Here is a 12,783-nt window from a genome sequence, read left to right as displayed (position 1 = left end):
TGAGAGACAGCTGTGTGTCGCTATGGCAAGCAAAGCCAGTCTCTTCCCCTGCCCCCTTTAATACCTCTATGCTCCCCCCCTCTCCCCCAACACCCCCTACCCCACTGTCCTTCCTGTCCCCTCTACTCCACCTCACCCCCCCCCCACTCCTAAAACACATACACACAACCAACACCCCCAGACCAGGGATCAGATTCCCCCCCCTCCCCTCCTCCTGAAGCACAGAAGGGAATCAGGCTACCCAGGCCACAGATCAGTACCAGAGGGGCAGCTTTACCGCCTTTGATGTGAAACGGGGACCTTTGTCTGACAGACGCACTGGCTAGAAAACAGGTTTTGTTTAAGTATCTGTTAGTGAATGCAACGTCCACACAGTGGAATGAAGGACATCAGTGCAAAGAATAGCTCAATAACCGGGACCAAAGTTGAAAAAGCCTTCTTAAAAGCACTTACCACTTAATACACACAAACATTCACGGTAGAAGTTTACAAGGACTGGCCTACAGAAAGACGACACACATAAACACACAGCTAACAGGCCTTCAGATCAAACACAGGCTACTTTACCGCAGGTTCAAACAAGCCCATAGCTCACTGTGATCGACCTGCTACTGTACCATACTAGACAGTCCTGGACAGACAGCCTGGCAAGGACAGGCTCTACATCGCTTCTTAACCTGCTCAGCCATGTGTTTTAAAGGGACATTTCACCAGATGAGCTAGAACAGAATCAGTAATTAATTTGCAGAACAAAAGCTATTGGCATAAGGCTGTATGTATCTGCTAAGCTTATGTATATCCGTTGACCTCAAACCTTCTGTTGTTGTTATTTTCTTCAGTAAAAAGTACACAACGCTAGCATGTTTACTCTAAGGCAATTCTGTCGCTATCCATCCCAACAATCGTGTCACTCGCCATATCCCATTTACTTTTATTGTGAAATATCAATAAACCAGACACAAGGCACAGAGCCAAACATCGGATGTTCAAACTACGGAACCGAAATGAAAACTTGACACAAACTTTCAGGCTCTGTCAAAACCTAGTGAAAACCTCCCAGGCTTTGGAAACAAGGACAGTGCCAAATAGAGAAGAAAACATTTGAAAGAAAATAGTCCTGGCCTAGTCTCCGGCTCAAAGTCCCGGTGTCCTGTACTCACTCATGGTGCTGCAGCCCCTCGTCTCCTCGCTTACATTCTCCACTTCGCCAGGAAAGGGCAGGGCCAAGAGGAGCCAGAGGGAGGGAGGGAATGGGAGGGAAAGTGAGCAGAAAGAGGAGAGAGAAAAAGAATCAAGCGAGATTCGAGGAGCAGGAAGAGGGAGAAATAGTACAGAAGAGTAAGTGGGGAGGGAGGGAGAGAGAGAGAGAGAGAGAGAGAGAGAGAGAGAGAGAGAGAGAGAGAGAGAGCGAGAGAGAGAGAGAGCGAAAGCGAGAGAGCAAGAGAGAGAGAGAGAGAGAGAGAGAGGGGAACTGGAATGAAAGCAACACTGTCCACTCTGGACAGTCATGGTTAGCATGCCAGTGACGGTAGTCACAGTTGGGGCCTCCTCCCCCTTCTCCCCTCTGCCCTCCCCCTCCCTAATCTCTCCTACCCCCCCCCCCCCTTCCTAACCCTCTCCACCAGAACCCCCCCCCCCCCCCCCCCCCCCTCACATACACACACACATACTGTAGCCAGTGCTAGCCTTGGCTGTAGCCCCTCCCTCCCTGTCCTTCTATCCTGCCGCCAGAGTCTAAACATAGCCTGGCGGCCACAGAGAGAACATTTCTGCTGAACCAACCAAGCCTAGTCTAGTCTAACCTCACCTAACCTAGACATCACCCTCCTGACCTCCATACACAGCCAGGCAGGAGGGCTCAGGGACTGAATCACTTACCGTGGAACGCAGCAGACCCTGTACCTGCAGAAGTGCATCTGTGACAAGTACTGTACTACTGTACAATACTGTACTTTGAACTAGAGGAGAGGATTGACTGAGGGGAGGTTCCACAACACAACCAGGATGTTAGCTGTAGATGGTACACACAGCTTCCCCCTACTGCTCCAGGCTGTCACCTGTAAAGATGATTCCAGACTTGTGTGTGAGGATATTTTCCAACATGTCTTTGTAGCATTCTGCTAACTCTGTCCACCACTGACACTTAAAGCTGCCACAAAAGGAAAAATGTCAGAGACGCGCTGACGTGAAACAGGAGGAACAACCATTCTAAACCATCCACTACCCATTCCTCATACACGCACCGAGAGGCCTGTTCCATATCATCAGAGCAACAGCGTAGCTATGTCTATGAAGCAACTCTAAACTATCTATTTCATGTCTATCCCAGTATAGCAAAGTTACGATTCGTGTGAAACAGCCTGTGTGAATCACGCCTAAGGAGATGCCGGATGGTGTGTTGGCCACCGGCCACGAAAGATATGCAAACATGGCTATTCCACACGTCAACAGTGATGGGGCAGGCAGCCGCGTAATCTGATTCAGGGTGCGTTCCGCCTCGACTCATCGGCCGATGGTAGGATGTAGAAACAGAGCGACAGCTGTTGAGATGAAATGCGAGGCAGATTGTTTGCCCTTCCGCAAGGCTACCAAAAGGTTCCGTAGATTGATAGGACAAGCCTGATAGTAGAGAAAGATAGGCCAAATGACTGTGCGAGCCCTCAGCGTCTGCTCTACAATCACTTGTGCATATCTGGGAAAATGTACAGTTGAGCCACAAATGCACTTGGCCTAGAAGAGGGCATTCAGATTTATACTAGCCAATCACAAGGTACGGTGAGCTGTTGGTCTTCAGCAGGAGTTCCAGGCCTGGCACATGTCCACAGTCATACAGGCACTCTCCTAGACAGCCGCTCACTTGGCCCCACCCACAGCACCATGGCAACAGGGTCCTACAAACTGGGGGCTGGTATGTTGGTGTGATAGTCTGGTCTAAAGAAGAAACCTTAAAAGACAGGTATCTAGTGGTGCTTGTTACAGGACACACGGCAGCCAAAAGCAGTAGGACACTTCACAAACACTTGTATAAAAAACGTGAGAGTAAAGAATTTAAAGTAAACTACAGAAGGTTTCACACTGATATGACATCAGATATTTGTATGTTTCTTAACCTAACTAAGAAGGAAGATAGTCTTGCAGCTAGCCAGTGCTGTGAGTCACTCAGTCCTACAGTGGAGGCTTTAGCTTACTGGACTAAGGTGGAAACAAGATTCCTTATTTCTGTGTTGATCCACCAACAGACTGTTTCCATGGAAATATGGGATTGCGTATATGTGGGATTGCCTATGTGTGTGGTTAGTAAAACTGCCCATCCTGAGTAGACAGAATCATGTGGTCTGAGTGTCGTGCACACAAACACTATCTGGATCTCTCTCTGACATGTCTGGGTTTGTTCAACATTTGAAACGAATGGCTGACACAGACGCACGCACAAACATGCCATGGTAAACACAAACAAAAACATGCAAAAAGAGTATCTACACTCAGAACCTTGTTCGAACAAACAACCGTTAAAAGTCTTACCCAGGAGAGTCTAGAGAAGACAGAATCACATCCAGACACCTCTTATCCAGTCAGATTGTCAACAAGAAACCCCTCACAAGAACTTTGAGTTCATTGAACATGCCAAAAGTTAATATTTAGTCCTAGTAGGGGAGGTCTGCGTACACCAGATCACCCATCTAACAGCCTTGTATCACTTTAGCAAAGAAAACATGCAAAACCTGAGTGACTTTAATATGCTCCATGAATCTCAGTCTCAATATAATGGTGTGATCTTGCACACGGAACATGGATTTAAAAAAAACATGTCTTTAGTAGGTTGTTATTTTAGCTTACCTTCTAGCTTTATTTACACTGTGTACTTGCCCTTGTTTTTTTCCTAACTGATGTATATTCTGTGTGAATACATTGAGAGCACAGTGTAAACCGGATCCCTTGTATGTGTACGGCCAATAAAGCTTATTCTGATATCCATTCTCGGTGTGTTAAAAAAGATTTCCCCTCTGGAATGTAGTGGAGTACCTTAAAGCATCTAAACACAACAGGGAATCCAAATACAATCTTGTTTACTCAATATCAATTGTCCTTCCCTGCTGACCAATGAGCATGTCTTCATTGAATGACTAAGTTCTGTGACTAAACGTAATTTGTCATTTATACTTACCCTCAAATTAAAATGTACAAAGCAAAACCCCCATAAAATGGAGTGACATCATAACTGTGACAGGCCTATACTTCTCCTTGGGGAAATAAGAGTTCCAGCCAGTGTAGAGTTACATCACAAGCAGCCTTATGTTCTCGTTACCAAACATCCTCAAACTACCTCAACACTTTACATCACCACCAGGAACCATGGAGAATTACAGTCTCCTATGGCAACCGGCAAAGCATGAGCATGGCCCATTGGCAACCCCATTCAGTTCTTTGTGTCCATTCATGCTCTGGGTTTGGCCAATCAGAGGAGACCTCCAAAGGCTGAGGATGAGGCATACTCCGGCCCCAGAGTGACACTGTGGGTGAATCTTCCTCTGTGAGGGGGTTGGGGGGGGTGGAAGGCTCCCGATTATGTAAATTGGGATGCGAAGGGGGAAGAAAATCTACCTGTAGCATACTGAGAGACCTAGAAAATCCTATCCCCAAGATAATCAAGTGAATGACCTCCCCCATGCAGAAACGGTCAGTCTATGGTTGTTCTCTGACAGGTAGCGGTCGCCAGCAGGGGGCAGCACTGACCCGCAGCTACCCAGAGCAGCGTGTTCACACTGGCCGCACACATGGCAGGTCTTCCATGCCCTTCAGCTCACTCCTACACAACACACTACACTTAAACTAGACTCTTGATCCTTCCCATCGACTACCTAAACAGAGTGATTACAATCAACACCCCGGCACCCTGAATCTGGCCAAAATGAGGATGTTCAGAAGAGCCTCTCCCCTCAGTCGGAGGTTTGAGGAAGTGTCCACATCGACGCTGCCCCGTGGCCTCCTGGGAGTTCTCATGACAGGATGTGACATCAGCAGGTTACCCAGAGGCCAGTTTCTCACCACATCCACGCTGATGCCGTTACTCCCCTGCAGCTTGTGGCCTCGTTGCAGCCTAGACTCCAGATTCCTGCCTTGAACAACACACTCCCCCTCTGTTGCCACCTGCTGCTTTTTCAGCTAGCCTCCAACCGGCCTTTCAGAGCTGGGACACAGTGAACCAGCGGAGCACAGGCCATTAGGAGCAAACTGACAGGTACAGATCAAATGGGACTGTAGAAATGCCCTGGGCTAGGCTGGGCTGGGCAGCTTTCAGACAGACAGCTGTGTGTGGCTTGTTCATAACTCGACAAAGAGACAGCTGGGTAGCAAACTGTCCCTGCTGATCTGTGCTGTCACATGTTCACTGCCCAGACAGGCACAGGCATACAGTACACACGCAGTCATTCATTTGAACAGATTGACAGAATTGTGAGTTTTTCCCCACGAGCTCCGTCTCCTTGCTTGAAGCTTACAGTACCTAGTGAAGTTTCCTCGCAAGGATTACTAGACAGTAGATCCGACTGCTACAGTGTATCGGGCTGACTAATGCACTGCTGAGAGTACCGGAGTGACCGAGAAACTTCCGATGCCGACAGATCAATCTGTCTGTCTGTCTCAGGGGTGAGAAATAAAACATGAATGAGTGAAAGGAAGGCAGAGAGAGAAAAATGGTCAAATGGAATGTGTGTGTGTGTGTGTAAAGGCGAGGAAAACAGGGACGGTGAGAGAAGAAGACAGAGGGGTGCCACTGCCTAATGCTGAGTCGATATCTGCAAATCATTTCAGGAATCTCTGTGCGTCTGTCTGTGGCTTGATTATCTCGAGGATAGTGTACAAATTAGAAACATTGTTCAGTGTCTTGCTCAGAACCCAAGGACGTGCAGTGGCGCATGTGATGTTGTTTGGATGGATCAGTTTTAATCAGTATCATAAGGAGGAAGGTACACAAACAACTCACACTCCATCCATTTGTTTAGTAGCCTACGGTGTGGCACTATACTGGGATTGACAAATTGGCAATATGTTTTGTATTTTAGGGTGTACTGTCACTTAGAAGCTAACTTTTATACTGCTATAACAGTGCAGATACGGCCGGATGAGCAATGCCGATTGAGGCACAATAGTTTGAATCAGCTTATTTGAAAGGTTTTTCTTTATGGATGAACTGCTGGATAGCTAACTAACAGAAATATTATATGAAGTGGATACTTTATAGAGAACCCTGAATTTTGTTGTTGAAATTATGTCTTTACTGATAATCCATGTTGATGCACAGTTATATTTCTGCAGTTATATCTCTAACCAAACTGTAAAAAAGGTTTTACCTGTGCACACAAACTGCGATTCAGTTAACATCTAATCTACTACAGTACCCAGCATCTTAATCGCCAGCTGCACCACAGACTAGTTCTTAATAAATAACTAAACATTTGATTGTTGCCACATTGTTGTCTCTGAAAGACTTTGTTGTTTAGGCGATTGCATTGCTTAGGTGTTTGCGGTGTTGCAACGTACCTGTGATGGTCCCGGCATCTCGATAGAGAAAGGCGTCCAGGGTGATGTCCTGGGTGCTGGTTTGGCTCACATACTGCTCCTCATGGGAGGGTCCACAGGAGGCTCTGGGAAGACGAGCTTGGTGGTTGGAGCGTTTTCCGAGGGGCGGGGTGGAGGCAGAGGATGAGGTGTGGTGTTGTAGAACTGGGGCGTCCAGCTTGGCTGATGTTCATAGGGGGGCGCCAGGTGCCATGGGCGGGGCAGAAGGTGTCTCTGAGGGCAGCCCACCAAACACAAACCCCTGGACCACACAGCAACACACTGCAGCAGATTATATCAAACTCCACCAGACCAGATCCTGTGCAGAGAACCTAAAGACAAATCAGAAAACACAATTAGAACCAGGCTAAAGCCCTAACTGTTTATCACGATATGATGATGCAATTTTAATCAGTGACCTAATTAGGATCTGATTCATAAGCTCAGCACAAAAATAATTTTACTGGCATGACAAGTTGATACTTGAGGGCCATACAGACAGACAATATAAAGCGACATGCAAATATATAAATTCATATACATGTACATGAGTGGTGCATTCTAGGTAGGGGACATTACATGAGTACTGCTAAATCTATGAGACATTCATCTACAGATAAATGTGTGACGTGGAACCGTAGATATAAATTGTTGCTGCTACTTTGCAACATATAAACAGCCCCTCAGCACAACATCTTTAAAAATCTTCTTTCTTCTCTTCCTCACCCTTTCGCTCACTTCCTTTCCATGTCTACTATTTGGGGTCAGCTCTTTTCCTCCAGCACTCTGGGGAAAGCGCTAAATTGGGTCAGACATTTTCCATTGACTCTTACTATCGCAAAGACTCTCTTAAAGACATTCAACTAAAGGCTTCTTCTGAAGATGGGTCTCTACTTGAGTTCTGAACCAGGTGACCAGAGCTAGTAACTGGTACATGTGACCAGCTGCCAGCTGGTAGACTTAACAAAGATGTTAAAGTGCTTACGAGGTCACCCTTTAGGTGAAGTGTGTGTATTCCAGTACATGCAAACATACACACACACACATTCATACAGTATGTACTATATGCACAAATGAATGTGTGCAATCACACACAAACGCAAACACACAAAAATAACAAAACTAGACAGCAGGCAGTTGAGAGAGCCCCTAAGGGCTGTAGCCTTTGTAACGTGACCTCTAGAAAGCTTGTAATCTAAGGCTCCAACATTAGACATGTGACCGTTGCGCACAACATGTCGTCGCATCCCGAAACCAGGTGATTCCACATAAAAGCTTCAAAACATATGGACTTAGAAAAATGCACATAATTTAAATACATTGGTTATATAACTAAAACATAGTGTTCTACCCAAGCCAGGAACATGCCCGACAGATTTGATATCATCTTTCTAAATCATCATAATGACATGTATTCAATTTGAATGGCACATTTTTCAGGCTATAGAAGGAACATTCAATGCAATATTACATAATCTCTGTATTATTATTGCGTGTGTGTGTGTATATACAGTATATATATATATATATATATAAATAAAATTGTGTGTGCGTGTCCAGGCTATGATCACTGTGTCCTAAACTAACACCTAGGACTGTTCTATGATAAAACCCTCCGCTCTCTCCCCCCCCCCTCTAACCCACTGCCAGGGTGCAACTAGAGAAGCCCAAGGACTGCAGACCTCCAACCGACCAATAACAGCCAGATAGGAGAGTGAGAATGACTGAGAGAGACATACATAAAGTTACAAGGCTACAAAACAGCATCCAGATCCACAACACTGTGATGGTTATAGATGCAAGGTTCCCATTTGAATCAACTGGTCTATTCCGCCTTCCCAGGAAGCTGCTAGGAATGATCTGTTGGGCGGTTTGAGAGCATACAGCCACTAGTGCCGGCCTGTGCCCACCGTGCCCCTGCCCTGCGCTAGGTGGCACGGCCTCTCCACGTGGAGGAAGCCGAGCGCATGCTGATTACATCACCAACATGGCCTGTGGACACTGGGTTGGTAGCTACAGCTGCTGACACACACACACACACACACACACGTGAGGTTACTTGAGCTTGTCTCCCCCCAGCAATGCCCACAACAGCCGACTGCTCTCTAAAAGATGTGTCAACATCTGAACAAGGTGTTGGAAGTGGAGGATTTACTGAAGCAAGACGAGGCCGCTCTCTGGGGTTGTGTGTGTGTTCTCCTTTCCCTTGTCCTGTCAAAACCCCATTGTCACATTAGGTCAGTTACCCTTTATGACAGAGAGTAGAACATTAGTGGACTAGTGGGGGTTAAATACAAAAAAACATGCACACACACACACACAATCACAGGCACACTCACAGGCACATAGAGGACTGTGTAAAGCTGTCAACTATATGAACAGAGTCCAAGTGAAAAGCCCACGTTTTCATCGAGTGCGTAAGCGATTCTGAAACATTGGTGCCATCCTGTACCAATCCCTCTAAACTTTGGGTGTATACACAAGGCATAATTCTACCTTCACAGCAACCGTTTTGATGCAAGTCTTCTTATAAAGCTTTTAACAGGTTAAGAAATGCCAGTTTGGGATATTTCAGTGTCGCAAATAGGAAGTTACAAAACAATGCAGTTTACTCTAATTCTTCTTAGTAACAAAACATGGCTGTCGTACCCAAATCCGACTCACATCACATTGCTTAACCACAGTAGCACAGGTGAGAGAGCACCACTCTTATAATAAGGCGCTACCGTCTATAGCATCAACTAACGCGCTATGAATGGGACTCAACATCAAGAATTGTCAAAGCCTTGTGTCCTCAGTCTCCGTCGGACCATGAGGCTACCCTATTGATCTAGTGGCAGATGGGAGAGACAAACTCACGCACACCCACCCACCAGCTAGTCACTAAAGTGCTCCAAATGACCAGCCTGGGAAAGTTCCATTGGATTCCTTTAGCCAGAACAACCGGGCAGAGGTAAAAGCATCATGAAGCTGCAAGGCCGAACCGTATTGACATGTGCTCAAGGCAACAGTCTACTAACAGGTCCGGACACACTGGTTGTACCGTGTGTGGTTCCTACTGAAAGTGTGCCGGTGTGTGTGTGTCTGTTTGATGACTTCACTGTTTCACTGGTGAAGCCAATGCAGAAGAACTGGAAACAAGGCCAAAGACAGTCATCAGTACAGAAGCGGTAAATATAGACAGAGAGGGACCATAGACTGTCACTTGGGTACACAAGCACACACACCTCAGACACACACATACACATCTAAGAAGAACACAAAGAGACACCGAGCAGAAAGGAAGAGGGGATTTTCATCTACTCCACAGCGGTTTGCCATGTCATCCTGATGAAAGACCCCCAGAGCGCTCGACAGAGTCGTGACTCAGTCTCCTGTCTCTTGGTATCTAAATATACAACGCTTAAAATAGACACCCAGCTGGATAGGCCATACACATGCTTCTGTGTGTGTCTTGTATTCCATCACATTATAGTACTGGTATACCTTGTAGGTGAGTCACAGCGTACAACAGACCCTCTGGCTCACCAAAGGTCGGCCCACTAACAGAGGCTGGTGTATTGGCTGAGGCAGCTCATTAGAACTACAGTGAATGTCTATTGACAGGAGGGTAAGCAGTGAGCAAGGGTTAATGTTTGGGGTCATGAAGGCCATCAAAGCAGCGAAAAGGGCCTACAGGACCAAGGTGGAGTCCAGCTACCATGGCTCTGACCCCAGGCGCATGTGGAGTGGACTTAAAGCCATTACAGAATACAAAGGGAGAGGCTACAATGAGACCCAGTCTTCTGTCCTACTGCCAGACGAGCTGAACTCCTTCTACGCTCGCTTTGAGAGGGACAGTGAACCCCCTGCAGTGGAGCTACCTGAAGGCCAAGCCAGTGGTGTGCCTACACTAACTGTAGCTGAGGTGAGGCTATGCTTTAAGAAGATCAACCCTCGCAAGGCACCTGGCCCAGACGGCATATCAGGTAGGGCCCTTAGGGGCTGCGCTGACCAGCTGGCAGGGGTCTTCAGTGACATCTTCAACCTCTCCCTTAACCTGTCTGTACTCCCCACCTGCTTCAAGAGGACCACCATCATCCCTGTGCCCAAGAACACCAAGGTCACATGTCTGAATGACTATCGCCCAATAGCACTGACCTCTATCATCATGAAGTGCTTCGAGCGGCTAGTCAAATCATTCATCTGCTCCTCGCTGCCCCCCACACTGGACCCTATGCAGTTTGCATACCGGTCCAATAGGTCTACAGACGATGCCATCGCTCTGACCATGCACACCGCTCTCTCCCACCTGGACAAGGGGAATACATATGTGAGGATGCTGTTCATTGACTACAGCTCTGCATTCAACACCATCATCCCCTCCAGACTGGTCTCCAAGCTTGTGGACCTGGGACTAAGCACCTCCCTCTGCAAGTGGATCTTCCACTTCCTGACGGGGAGGCCACAGGTGGTGAGAATCGGTGACCGCACTTCATCTGTACTGATCACCAACACAGGCACCCCCCAGGGCTGTGTGCTCAGCCCTCTCCTGTTCTCCTTGTTCACCCACGACTGTGCGGCTACGCACAGTTCCAACCTCCTCGTTAAGTTTGCTGACGACACAACCATCGTGGGCCTCATCTCTGACAGTGACGAGTCAGCCTACAGAGAGGAGGTTGACACCCTGACATCATGGTGTCAGGACAACAACCTCTCTCTTAACATCAGCAAGACCAAGGAGATGATTGTGGACTTTAGGAGGCGGCAGGAGGAGGAGCATGCACCCCTATTCATCAATGGATCGGAAGTGGAGAAGGTCAGCTGCTTCAAGTTCCTCGGGGTGAACATCAGCAATGACCTCACCTGGTCTGTTCACACGGACAAGGTGGTCAAAACGGCCCGTAAGCGCCTCTTCTTCCTGAGGAGACTGAAGAAGTTTGGTATGGACTCAGTCATCCTTACTAACTTTTACAGATGCACTATAGAAAGCATTCTGACTGGTTGTATCACAGTGTGGTATGGGAGCTGCACAGACCGGGACCGCAAGGCCCTACGAAGTGTGGTCCGTTCTGCTGAGTTCATCATCGGCAGGAAGCTCCCAGCCCTACAGGACACCTACCACACACGTTGCCTTAGGAAAGCCAGCAGGATTCTAAGAGACTGTTCCCACCCATCCTTCAGTCTCTTTACCCCGTTGCCTTCTGGCAGGCGTTACCGCAGCATCCGGTCGCGCACACGCAGACTGGACAACAGTTTCTACCCTAGGGTCATCAGGCTTCTCAATGGACACTGATATGGACATTTTTACTGCACACTAGTCACTTATACACTGTCACTTTCAGCTACTGGTTGCTCTTTCAGTAACATTGCACTACTGTACCTCGCCACCAGGCTCCTGTTTGGTCATTGACAAAGTCACTGATCTGTAAATTTGCACTACTGCACTGTACTCCATTTAGGTTAGATAATTTTTTTTTTTTTCGGGTTGTAACAGGTTTTTTTTTTTTTTTTTTTTTTTTTGTGTATTAGGGTTAGTATAGCGTACTATTTATTGTTATCTGTAATTTAGGAAGTTTTAGTGTTAGGGTTAGTATAGTCGTTTATTTATTGCTATCTGTATATTTAGGAAGTTCACTTATCTAAGCTCAGCATAGATGTAAATTTGTTCTGTGTACTTATATGTTATGTTATGCCAAGTGCTTGCGTTGTCTTGTCTTAAGAATTTCAGTGCCCAGTCTAACCTTGTGTTGCTCTGTGCACCTGACAAATAAAAGACTTGAACTTGAACTTGGGTCATATTCTGCATTTGGCTCTCCTGACAGAATAATGACAACAACCAGGTCAAACACATTCAATGAAGTTATCAACTGAGAGGGACTGTGTCCTCTGCATTAACCTAGTTCTCTGTCTGACCTTATATTTGGCCACACATTTGAATGAATTGTGGATGGATGGATGTGCTTGCGTGGAGTGCATTTGAGCTTGGCATAGATACATGAGACGTTACTAAAAAGACGTGTCTGGCCATTGACCAACTGTTGAAGATGGGTAGCACATAAACAGAGGACCTCCTCCAGTAGAGTTTGGTGGGAACAACTGAAAGCTCATCAAATAAACAGCTACAGCTGCAGCTAGCTGAAATGGAGGCTGGGGTCGACCTGACCCATGATCCGACCCATATAAGGGCATGGAAAACCAAAAGTCATACCCGTGATTCTGCTGACATTTATAACGTAAGTACAT

This window comes from Hypomesus transpacificus, chromosome 2 (assembly GCF_021917145.1).
Source record: "Hypomesus transpacificus isolate Combined female chromosome 2, fHypTra1, whole genome shotgun sequence".
NCBI lineage: Eukaryota > Metazoa > Chordata > Actinopteri > Osmeriformes > Osmeridae > Hypomesus > Hypomesus transpacificus.
This window is presented reverse-complemented; position numbering follows the sequence as displayed.